Source organism: Triturus cristatus, chromosome 4_2 (genome assembly GCF_964204655.1).
Source record: "Triturus cristatus chromosome 4_2, aTriCri1.1, whole genome shotgun sequence".
Lineage (NCBI taxonomy): Eukaryota > Metazoa > Chordata > Amphibia > Caudata > Salamandridae > Triturus > Triturus cristatus.
Window position 1 is genome coordinate 978,648,534 of NC_140586.1, and position 12,170 is coordinate 978,660,703.

General features: G+C 46.8%; 1 protein-coding gene across 1 annotated transcript in view; it reads left to right on the forward strand.

Moving 5' to 3' along the window:
* The window catches only part of LOC146839195 (CD5 antigen-like), a 418,739-nt gene that overhangs the window by 297,360 nt on the left and 109,209 nt on the right, over positions 1-12,170 (forward strand). The window lies entirely within an intron of this gene.

The window sequence follows — 12,170 nt, forward strand, 5'->3', positions numbered from 1 at the left end:
TGTGGCCAGCTGCGATGCAGACGTTCTCTGCTGAGGCTCTGCGCTCAGGCAGGCATCTCGCCTGATATACTGCACCTGGCCGGAAAAACCAACACTCCGGTACCGCAATATGAGGAGCACTGGGAAGTGGACGCTGAGTTCTGTTATTGGGCGACATCCAATGGAAAAGTAACTTTATATGCCCTGGTCCCCAGAAACAAGATGATGACTGTCCGCCTCTACGGCCATCCTCCACTCGGCGGGTTCCTGCAGCTCGGGACAGAGGGCGTAGTGTGGACGGGCATGGTGGTGACAGCCCTCTCGCAGGCATCGTCAGAGACCAATGCGGAGCCAGTGGTGATACCTGAAATCTGACCGGCATCCAGGAATTGCCTCAGTTTCCTGCCAATGAGTCCGCAACACCAGAGGGGGTCCGGACCCGCTGTGCCTGAAAACCCGCACTGAAGAAGAAAAATCTGATATCCCTGCCTGGGGTCAGTGGGTGAGGGCCCCCTTCCCCTCAGTACTCCAGTTTCACCGTACATCTTGCTGCTGCTCGTTCTACAGGGCTGCCTGGTCCACAAATGGCACCCAAGGGACTTTGCGGCCAACACTGAATGGGAGAAAAGTTGCAGCTCGTCATCGGAGCACACCAGCAGTTGAGGGGAGGTAGGCTACAATTCTCCCCGTGATCTGACTGCCGCCATTGAGAGGGACCACACACTAACACCAGGGCTGGGTGATTGCACTGGCGGTGTGCACTGCCTGTCTTTAAGATGGCGGCCAGAGCAGCCTAGAAGCCCTCGCTGTATTTGCGCCATTGATGCATCCACCCCCCCGCTACATCCGGTGCGTACCTGGGGCCTTCCGGACAGTGTCCGCCCCAAACATTGTGCCCCTGAGGTGAAGCCCAATACAAACCTTAATCCAAACGTACGCACACCCAATGAGGTATTTGCCACATTTCTTTGACTTTATTAGGGCCTCTGCTGCTGTTTGTTTAAAGCGTGTTGCCTGTCCTTAAAATGGCGACTCTACGAGCAACACAGAGCTCCTCCTTCCAGCCTGGTGATTTGGTGCTTTGCCAACGTGGTGCTAGCCAAGTGGGATGAGGCAATGCCATTAGACCCTTTTACAGGGAGGGCCTTTCTCTACCAGCTTGACTCCCTTAAATGGCCCCCATAACTATGCCCTTGTCCAAAGCACTCCTACTCCCCTTGGGGAGGGATCCAGCATCTATGCCCTGGAGACTCAGCGACCCAGCTGAGAGAGTCCACCGTGACAAGGGAATCACACATAAATCAGGACTGAGAATGATCCCTGTTTCACGGGGAGCCGTCTCCCACCCAGTCGGACATCAGACACAGTTACTTCCCCGTCTCCACACTGTGTTCCCTACCCCCTCCACCTCCGCTTCCCTCCTTCATTCTTTGGCTACCTCCCTTTTTCCATTCCTCTCTCCCTGAATTCTTCTCCACCTGCCTGCTTTGTCTTTCCTTATGCCTCTGCTCCGCTTAATCTCGCTCCCCTCACCCCTTTACATTACCCCTTACCCCTCTACACGCCAAGAACTAACCAATGTAACATTTAACTGTTGTACCTTCTGTAACAATGTGTAATTTGTAGCCTGTGTAACTCTCCTCATGTAAAGCGCTCTGATACCTCCGGGTCTAGCCAGCGCTATATAAAACTCAAGTAAATAAAAGTAAGTAAATAAAAATGCACCTCAGAGCAGCGTGACTACTTGCAATTGTATTTCTGTTTAATTTCAGTTACCAGGAAAGTGTTTCATGATATTTCATGCACAACTTTGTTTATTTCAGAATGGCGCACGCAGTGTATTTCTCCTCTTACCCCAGGGGTCTTCAAAGTGTGGGGCGCGACCCCCAGGGGGGCCGTGAAGTGATGGAAAGGGGGTCGTGCATTCCCGGTCACACTTCTGCCGAGACACAACAAGGGTTTCAGCCCCCCTCCTCCCCCGTAGTGTGTCTCAGCTCGAGCTGCTGTGGGCTCCGCTGGGCTGTCTGCAGTGCAGTCTTATCTCCTGAGTTTTTCACAGGTCGTTAAGGGCCATTTGCAGATTTACATACCTTTTGTCAAGTGGTTACGGAGGCTTAGTTTTTTTTCTAGCTCCAGTACCCCCTGGGCCCCAACTCTGCCTTTTCCTTACATTTGTGTTTTACAGTTACTGCAGTAGTGCGAGAATGCATTTCATGAAAATAAATATAAAGTAGGGTTGCAAGAAGAAAAATACCAGCCATTTGGTGTTTAAAGAGCCTGCAAAGGCCTCCTCTTGACACTAAATAGGATTGTAAATAAAATCATATGCATTCATTTGTAATGTGACTTTTCTGTCTTTGTTCCCTTTAATTATTAGTCATGGATCATTGAGGCAGCCCAAAAGCTCTTTCTATTTATATTTGCTGTTCCAAGTAGGCACAGATAAGTGCTGAAATATACAGCTTTAGGCGACTGCTTATTTTTGTACCATCTGGGACATCAAAATAATGAGCAGGCAACCCTAACCATAGGACTAGAAGTGTGTTGCAGGATCAGCATATTATTTATTTCCTCCACCCTCGATCCCTGATTAATGTCATAATAGAAATAGTTTAACTTATATCTTAAACCCTACGCTGCCGTGAATAATATGCTGAGTTACTTCAAGTGTCTGGGAATGCACCCTGCATTCAACGAACTCACTTCTCATTCTCGCACTTCACTTTCACGCTCACCCTGAACTCACAGCGATCGCAATGCACTCACACTGATCACCATGCACTCACATCATTCACCCTCTCACCCTGCACTCACAGTGATCACTCTGCAATCACAATGCACTTGTGTTGTTCACCCTGTACCTCAGCCTGCAGTCACACCACTCATATGCACTCATGTGACACCTCATTCACCTGCTCCCTCACTGCTCAATTTGCAACTCGCTCAAACAAGCCCATCATTAACCATGCATTCATTCGTCCCACTCTGCACTTACATCCGCACCCAAATTCATGGTCACCTCACTCACCCTGCAGTCACTCCTCTTTCCCTACTCTCACACTGTTGCATCACTCACCGTGCACTCACATGGGCAAACTTCTCATCCACTGAGTGCAGAGGGTTAATGTGCCTGCTACAAAGAACATGTACTATGCAGATCACAGAACTGTGAGTAAACTGAGTAGCACTATAAAAAAAAATGTTTGTCAGAAAGGTGCTACAGAGAGATGAGGTGCTTTGTTGGTGAGTGGTAGTGAGGGAATTTATGGAGAAGGAGGAAACGGGGATGGGGTACCAAAAAAGACTGTTACGCCGTGTGTGGCAAGTGCTATGGCCAGCCCTGCCTGGGAGTGTAGGCCCCCTCACGAAGTTTGGGTCTAGTCGCTCCCATGCTTCTGTCTACTGCTATTATTATTTACATTTGTAGTGTGCTGCTATTACCAAAAGGTGTCCAGGGGCTAATAGCCATCTGCTGCCTGAAAGCAAATGAGAAACATACAGGAGGGGAAGGAGTACCAGCCAAATGTGGTGACCTACAGAGCATAGAGCCAGGTTTTGATATCTTCCTGAAGGATAATAGAGTCTTGGTGGAGCGAAGCAAAGGAGGGTGCACGTTCCATAACTGCGCGGCCTGCACCAAAACAGCAAGACAGACAATTTGTGCCTTCCTGAATTAGGGAACAATAAGCAGAGTGGCACAGGCCAAGAGGAGCATACGGGCCCAACCCGTGTGCTCGGTGAGGAGAGATGAGAGGATGAGAAAGGACAGCGAGGGAGTGAGGGAATTTGATTGAAGAGGTCAGGGATGAGGAGAAATGTGAAGTGCCGAAGGGAAGTGCGGACACGCAAGAAGTGAGTGTGTGGGAAAGTTGAGGGCACAGAGGAGGGCTACTGTCAAACTGTGAGAGAAGATAGCTGAGAGATGATCTGTGACCTAAAAAGTAATTGTATGCGACTTGGGTGAGGGACAGCAGCTCTAGGGGAAGAGAGGGAGTACTGGGGTGGGATTAATGTGTAATAAAACATGTGCCAGGAACCTCACCAGTCGGCCACTGCAACTTTAACCACCCACCCATTGCCTTGCCTGTGCGGCCAGTGACAATACCTGTGCAACTACCAACCATAACACTGTACAAGTGTGACTATTTCAAGCCCCCAAAGCTATAAGAATGGCATGGATGTCAGAAGTTTATCGTTTTTAATGTATATTGAATTAATAAACAGCTGTTCTGCTCATCTCTAAATTACACAGACAGAGCCATCAAGTGGCATGTGGCAGACGGTCATATTGCCAGTGTGCACAATTAGGTGCCAGTGAGAAGCAACGGAAACCCCCTGCTCAAATTAAGCACTGGTGCTGAGGTAACAGGGGAGAGGGACATTGGTTCAAGAAGGTGTGAAAAAACAAAGGATAGATGTGAAAGATGAATGGGGGACTGGAGAGGTGTAAGATACAAATAGACAACAATTTGTACGGAGAGACTTGAGATGAATGAGAAGTGCAGATGGGCACGGGAGGTGACAGGGCCAGAGAGGCCATGAGATAAAAGCGAGAAACTGTTAGAGATGAGGGCAGTGAAAAGGCAGAATGGCAAGAGGTGATTAAGGGTGAAGTGAGAAGTTGAATGGGGAGAGTTTAGAAGTTGTAAGAAGGGGTGGAAGAAAATGGCCTGCAACGTGAGAGAGGGATCCAGGAGAGGAGAGGAGAGAGGAATGGAAGGGAGGGGTGAGAGGAAAGTGGCATGGGTAAATTGCTTAACTCTGCACAAGACCGCCAGGGTTTTAAGGGACCCCTGCTGCTCCCGGCCAGGGCCAGGGGAGCCTCTAATGTGGCAGCACGTATTCCTGCGGAGTGGAAGGCCCATCTCAAAGGTTGACTAGACATCTTTCTGATGTTCCTTGCTGTATTTTGGTTATAAACTGGTACTGATGGGGTGAAATCTTTCCTCAGTGTCACTGTGTGCAAAAAAATAAAAAATAATGAAGCAATTCTATCCCAAAATAACGCTGCATCACATACCATTATTTAAATTTTCTTCCCACACAATTTAGTCAAGCCTGTCATGTAATTTGGTCCTCACCTGCCTCGTAATTCCAGAAGCCCTGCCTACAGGTGTAGAAATGTTTATAAGGAGAGGGTCCTTACGAATGTTGACAGGGGGGTCTCGGCACCCAAAAGTTTGAAGACCCCTGTCTTACCCCGCCACAAATTTACAGCACCCCACCCGCTTCCTCTTTCACCTCTACTAAACACATCCCGAGCATGCCGTCTGCAGCCTCATCCACCTCTCCTCAATGCCACAAATCCCCAGCATTCCGCGCGCCGCCTCTTCCACCTCTCCCCCGAGCTACAAATCTCACATGCCATCCCAGCCTCTTCCACCTCTCTACAGTCAATAGCTCTGCCTAAACACTTCCAAGGTCCCAAAGGCGAGACCTATTGGCAATGTCAATGCTTGTTTAAACATTGCGGCGGGTGCTTTCTTGTGTTGCGAAACAGTTGAAACAAACCTGCCAGGAGACAGTTCTGACATTGGAATAAAGGGATCGCACATTTTTGGACGTTAATTTACAGGAATTTTCCAATATTCGGTGCCAGCAAGACACACAGGAATCACAGGTTGCAGCTACTGCCTCTCACACACAAGTTCTTGTTCCAATTTTAAAACAGACGGGAGGGTGTGCAGAGGGGGCTAGGCTTAAAAATAAAAAGGGGCCTTCTCCTTATAATCCACCAGTTGTCAATAAAACAAATAGAGAGCCTAATTGGGGTCAATTGACAGCTACACGAGAGAACTATCTGATACAGGACTTTCTCCATGATATGGAAACTGAAATGCCTTGGGGAAATCTGTGGGGTCTCTACAGAAGCAGTCTGTCAACAAGCAAAATTTCTGTTCCATAAACATGCCCTGTTTATATGATATTCCTTCTAACAAAGTTGTTTTAATGGCTCTCGTGCACCCTCAACATTTGAGTTCACACCGGGGATGGGCATTCCAGGTAATGCCATGTCTAACCCCACTAGTTCTTTACTGTCCTCACAGCCACTCAATCAATACTGAAGGGGGATCTTAACTTGGGGTCAAGGGAAAGTTTGCTCTGGGTATTTTAGGTAAAGCCTCAGAGTCTAAGGGCCAAAGCAGAGACCAGCAAGCTTCATCTGGGCCTCTGTGGAGTTCTACACCCTCGGATGTTTTTCCAAAGTTCTCCAAACCTGTACCCTGTATGTTTTAGTTCTGACTAATGTAACACCCCTAAAGGTACATGACCAGGAAAATTTACAGGAGCTCAAAAACAAGATTGTTCACTGGCTTGCAGTTGAGGGTTTCTGTCATTGACGGTCAGTCACTATTTGCTAAATGACCTGAAGAGTGGGGTGGATAGGGATGCCCTGTCCTGGGGATTGTACAGTTGTCAGTATTCATGATGTTTTGTGGGCTGGCCTTATTCTGAAAATGTTTTGGCCTATGCCACCTACCCCTAACAGTATTTTAGTGCCCCAATAGGATTTATTATATACCTATGTACCGGGGAAAAGTGGCAGAAGGCTCCATGTCAGGGAGACAGGGGGGTTTTGGTTCGTAACAACGCCCCAAATCAAGGGTCTAATTGTTTCTTAGTAATCGCAATAAACTGTTGAGTGGACTTAATGACCAAGACTGACAGGAGCTGGGAACCAATAGAAATTACCCCACTAGAGTGACAATTTCTCACAGGGGGCTTCAGGTATTACGTTGGCATATTGCTGTGTAGAATAGAAATTTGGGGGCCCTGATTGGTCCAAGTTGCGTGAAGTTTATGATATTATTTGTCTTCAGGGGATGGGGACACATCAGGGAGTTTGTATTTAGATGGTTATGCTACTCTTGTTATGAATGCTGTCCCATCCTCGAGTCGCAGAGCTACGACCACCCCAAGCAAAGTTATGGGCAAAAAAACAATGCTGACCAATGGCCCAGCAAAGCATTATGGGGCGAGATTCTAGAGTGCAGTGAATATTATAGTATTAGCTCTCAGCTGAGCCCGAGAGCCTGCCCCTTGAGGAATGTCTTGGTAATAGATACTATAATATTTACTGCCCTCTAGAATCTCATCCCATAATGCTTTGCACATCCTTTGGTTGGGATTGTATCTTTGCCCATAACTGTGCTTGAGGTGGTCCTAGGAGGATGGGACCACCACCGAATCGTTCAGCATGATATGCTCTTTGTGTTTAAAGCCTCTGCTTGGTTCTCTCTCTAGGTTAGGGGGGACCCCAAAATCACCTCCTCTCTCACTGCTCGCTGTATTTTCAATTTCACTATTGCGAGATGACTATATGCATATTTGCATGTAAAGATAGAGTTATTTCTAATTTTTTGAAGGGTATGTGAGTTTTCTGTTTTATTAATTGGGATGAGACGGAATGGAGTTGCGAAGCAGAATTCACGGAGTATTTGTTCAATTCTGCAGAATTCCATGTAGTGGTTCTGTGCCAACTACGCCCGCCCTTAGCTAAGATGAGGATACACTGGGACGAAGTTAGAAATTAGATCTTATCCCTTCCATCAGGCAAGGCACCTGGTGCATATGCGGTGCCAGGGCATTTGTTTGAGTCTGTGGTGGACCAATGGGCCCCCGTTCTTACACTTCATATTAATGCTGCTATTTGCAGCTCTTTACTAGAGTCATGGTGTCACTCATTGATAGTGCCAATTTTGAAGAAGGGAGATCGAAAAGACCCTGCTTGTTACAGGCCAATTTCATTAGTTGTTGTCAAGGTATTGGCTGGATAAAATTGGAGAGATTAACCCACCGGACCTACAAGCATAACATTCTGTCGGACCTCTAGTATTGGCTTAGTACTGGCAGGGGCACAGTGGAGCAGAACCTCAATCTACATTTGCTAATAACTAAATATACTAAGGTCAAAAGGTTTACATATATTGTGCCTTCATGGGCCTCATCTCGGCCTTTGATAAGGTCATCAGAGTAAAGCTCAGGGTAGAGCTGGGATTCAAGGTGGTCAAACCTGCTCTTGTTGCCTTTTTGAAAGATCTCCATCATGGTCTGACATGCTCGGAAGTAATGCGAAATGCACTTTATCCTAAAGCGAGGGGTCCATCAAGGCTGCATGTTGGCACCCTTCCTTGTTATTATGTATGTCAACTGATTTAAGTAGGTGCTCACTGGACATGGTCTTGACATACTGGAGCAGGTGGGAGATTGCTCCCCGCTCTTCCCTAAGCAGAGGATGTAGGCCTGATTGCACATACAGCCAGAGTTCTTCAGAGGCTGTTAGACCTTTTTATCATATGTATAGGAAGTCTGAATTAGGTAAACAATTAAGAAAATCTCATTTTATGGTGGTGGAGCCAAAGAACACTAAAGCCTTCATTGTTTCACTGTAGGGAAAGGCCTTAAGTAAGGTGGATACGTTTACCTACCTAGGGATTTTATCACGTTCAGGTTTCAGCTGGCAATCCTTGATAAAGAAGTACAGGGTGTCTCAAGAGGGCCATTCCTAGCCTAAAAGATTATTTCTTGTCACTTTGAACATAAGCCAACCCAGATAATACTATGTGTTCAATCAATCAATCAGGGAATTTTGAGCACACTACTCACCTGTGAGGGTCTCAAGGTTGCTGGGGGGGAGCAGCTCCGGTCAGTCAAAGAGCCAGGTCTTGAGGGTCTTCCTGAAAATGTGCAGGGTGTGGGCGTGTCTGATGTCAATTGGGGGCTTGTTTCAGGTCTTGTCCGCAAATGTAGGAGAAGGTTCTTCTACCCTTCTTGCTCTGCGGATGCGTGTGGGTTTCGGCTAGGGCGGCCCGTCAGAGGTTCATCTTGGGTTCGTGGAAGGAGATTCTATAGTTGAGATATTGGGGTCTGGTGTTATGGTGGCATTTGTAGGCGTGGGTAACCATCTGGAAAGTTACTCTCTTCTCAACAGGGAGCCAGTGGAGGCTGCTAAGTGTTGGGTGATGTGTTTGTGTCGAGGGATTCAGAGGACCAGTCTGGCTGTGGTGTTCTGTATGGTCTGGACTTTGCGGAGCAGAGACTTGTTGATACCGGCGTAGAGGACGTTTTTATAGTCCAGTCTGTTGTTCATGAGTGTGGGGGTGACGGTCTATCTTGATTCAGGGGGGATCGTCTTGAAAGTCTTTCGGAGGATGCGAAGGGTATTGAAGCATACAGAGGCAACAATGTTGACCTGTCGTGTCATGGAGAGGGAGGAGTCGACTACGGCCGAGGTTCTGGACATTGGTCGTGGGGGTGAGGGGTTGCCGAGGGCAGTGGGCCACCAGGTGTTGTCCCATGCGGCAGGGGAGGGTCCGAGAATGAGGACATCGCTCTTCTCTCAGCTGAGCTTCAGGCTGCTGCTGCTCATCCAGGATGCGATGCCCTTCATTCCTTCCTGGAAGCTGAGTCTGGTGATGATGCGGTCCTTGGTGAGGGAGAGGATGAGCTGGGTGTTGTCGGCGTAGGATACTATTCTTAGTCCATGCTATCTGACAATGGCAGTCAGGGGGGCAATGTAGATGTTGAAGAGCGTGGGGCTGAGCGACGATCTATGGGGTACTCCACAATTGTTTTCCGTGGGTTCAGAGAGGAAGGGTGGCAGTCTGATACTTTGGGTTCTCCCAGTGAGAAAGGAGCAGAGCCAGTCAAGGGCAGTTCCCTGAATGCCGGCCATGTGGAGTCTGGCACTGAGCGTGCAGTGGGAGAGCATGTCAAAGGCTGCGGAGAGGTTGAGTAGGATCAGGGCTGCGGCGTGTCCTTGGTTGAGGAGGGTGCGGATGCCATCTATAGCGGCAAGTAGAGCGGTCTTGGTGCTGTGGTTGCTGCGGAATCCAGATTGGAAGGGGTCGAGGTTGGAGTTTTCTTTGAGGAGTCATTATAATTTGTGATACTAGATACTAGATCATAGATTTTTGCATTTGGTAATGTATTTCCATGAAACTGTTTTATGAATGTTTTTATTCTGCTGTATTACTGACTTTTTGCACGTGGAGCTGCATTTTGCTCTTTTTTGGATGTATATGATGAAATGTTATTTATTTGTTTACTTGTATGATTTTATATAATCCTTGGATCTTCAGTCAAGTATTTTGGAAGTGGGGGGTGCCTGTATTGGGCATTTGTCCATCAGAGACAAATCCAAAGATTCTGAAATTGTGAGCCTGGTCAGCAGAGGAGAAAAAGCTGGGGCAGTGAACAGCCTGTCACACAGGTGGACGTGGGTCTCCTCTAAGTCTTTCTCTCTTGATTCAGCCATTTCTGGTTAGTTTCAGCAACAAGAATAATTAGGTCATTTTGATAGCTCTTGCCTCAAACTTGTTGCCTCTGCTGCTGAATCTGAGGGAATCAGAGGAGTGGAAACTTCTGACAAAAGTATCCGCTCTTCTTTATCTAGCCTTAAACCATCATTCATTAAAGAAACTTAATTTGAGGGCTTGCAGGTTGAGAGGAGGGGTTTGAGAGAAAAAGGTCTCTCATAGGACTGGCATCAACTTCTCAAGCATCAAGGGGATCATCAACTCCAAATCTTCTGCCAAGCTTCTTCACCTTCCTGTGAAATATTGTATTGAGGCAAAAGTGGAAGCACAGCGTACTCCTTGACACTAATATGTACTGGTGGAATAACCATTTGCCCTACATCAGTGTCTGAAGTAGCCCACAAATTACTAGGGAGTGAAGCTAATACAATATCCTCTTTAACAAGACAAGCTCTCTCCGTCACAGGATGGTTGTCATTCAAGATAACACGTACGCCTTCTGGAGAACATCGTATCGTTGCCCTGAAATACTTAAGCATATCAAGACCCACAATATTGTCTGGTGTATTCGGGGAAAGCAAAAATGGACATGGAGCAGTAAATTTATCTACATGGAATGCAAGTGGTTGTGACAGTGGGCTAAGGGAAGGGGTTCCATCGAAACCTATCGATGTAATGGTTAAGCCAGACAGGGGAGCCCTTGGAACCAATTGTTTAGACAAGGCGCTACGAGTAGCTCCTGTATCAACCAGAAACTGATCAGTAGAACCCAAAACATGTTCTGTAACATAGGGACCCCTCTAATCTACTGGAACTTCAACTGATTCCTTACCTCATCCTAGGCAATCCTATGCATAAGCAGAATCTTGAGAATCAGACGGCACATAGTCGGACATTTGATATTAGTTCCTTCTATCAAAAGTGTTAAACCCATTCTGCCCACGTATATTAGCATCAAACCTAGCACGATCACCTGTGCTTCCTCTAGGCCCTGAATATCCTGAACGATTTCTCATTTGTCCCCGACCACGTGGACACTGCTGAGCACGCAGTGCTGGACAATCAGAAGCCCAATGCCCAAATTTCTTACAGTACGCACACTGGTCAACAGACAAATTCGAACGAGTATAAGAAGGGAAAGACGAACCATAAGATCCACGTCCACCTCTATCACTACCTCTAAAAGGCGGACCATAAGCCTGAGCCAACATAACCTTGGTTTTTAATTCTTTAGTCTTCTTATCCTCATTACCCTTTGCTTCTAATTCCTGGCGTTCATAATACTGAGCCATAGTCAAGAGAGAAACCGGGGAAGAGGTAGTCCATGAACTCTCACTGGCCTTTAGGAGACTAGCTATTCCTGGCAACAGGTTTGCGACATATTTATTGACAAACAGATGTCTGCCTGTGTCATCTGTCAATGACTGGCCACTAAAATCGTGGAATGCTTCTTCAAAGTGTGTAGAGAAATCAGAGACCGATTAATCTGCCTTTTGCTTACAAGACTCTAAAACAGCCCAATCTATCTTTTTAGGGGGAATAATCATTTTTAACTTAACTAATATAGCTGCAGGAAGATCTAAAATTAACTAACATGGCTTCTGTGTGGGTTCCCTTTCTACATCCATTTGTTCTAAGTCTTTCCATAACGCCCCAAAAACTGCACGATCATCAATTTTACGAATAGTTCTCCACATATCAGGCGGTAATATCAATCCAAAAAATAAATCAATATCAGGTAAAGTCATAGTACAAGAGCTAATAGCACCCTCAACTTCCTCATAAAAAGCGGCTGGATTTTTCCGCGGATCAGGCAATGCAGTTTTAAGTGCCATAACATCCGTCCTATTCCAAGGAGTGTAAACCCAATTATAAATAAAATAACCCTTTGCATCGATAGAGGCCTTATCATCACTTGTACCCTGTCCGTTA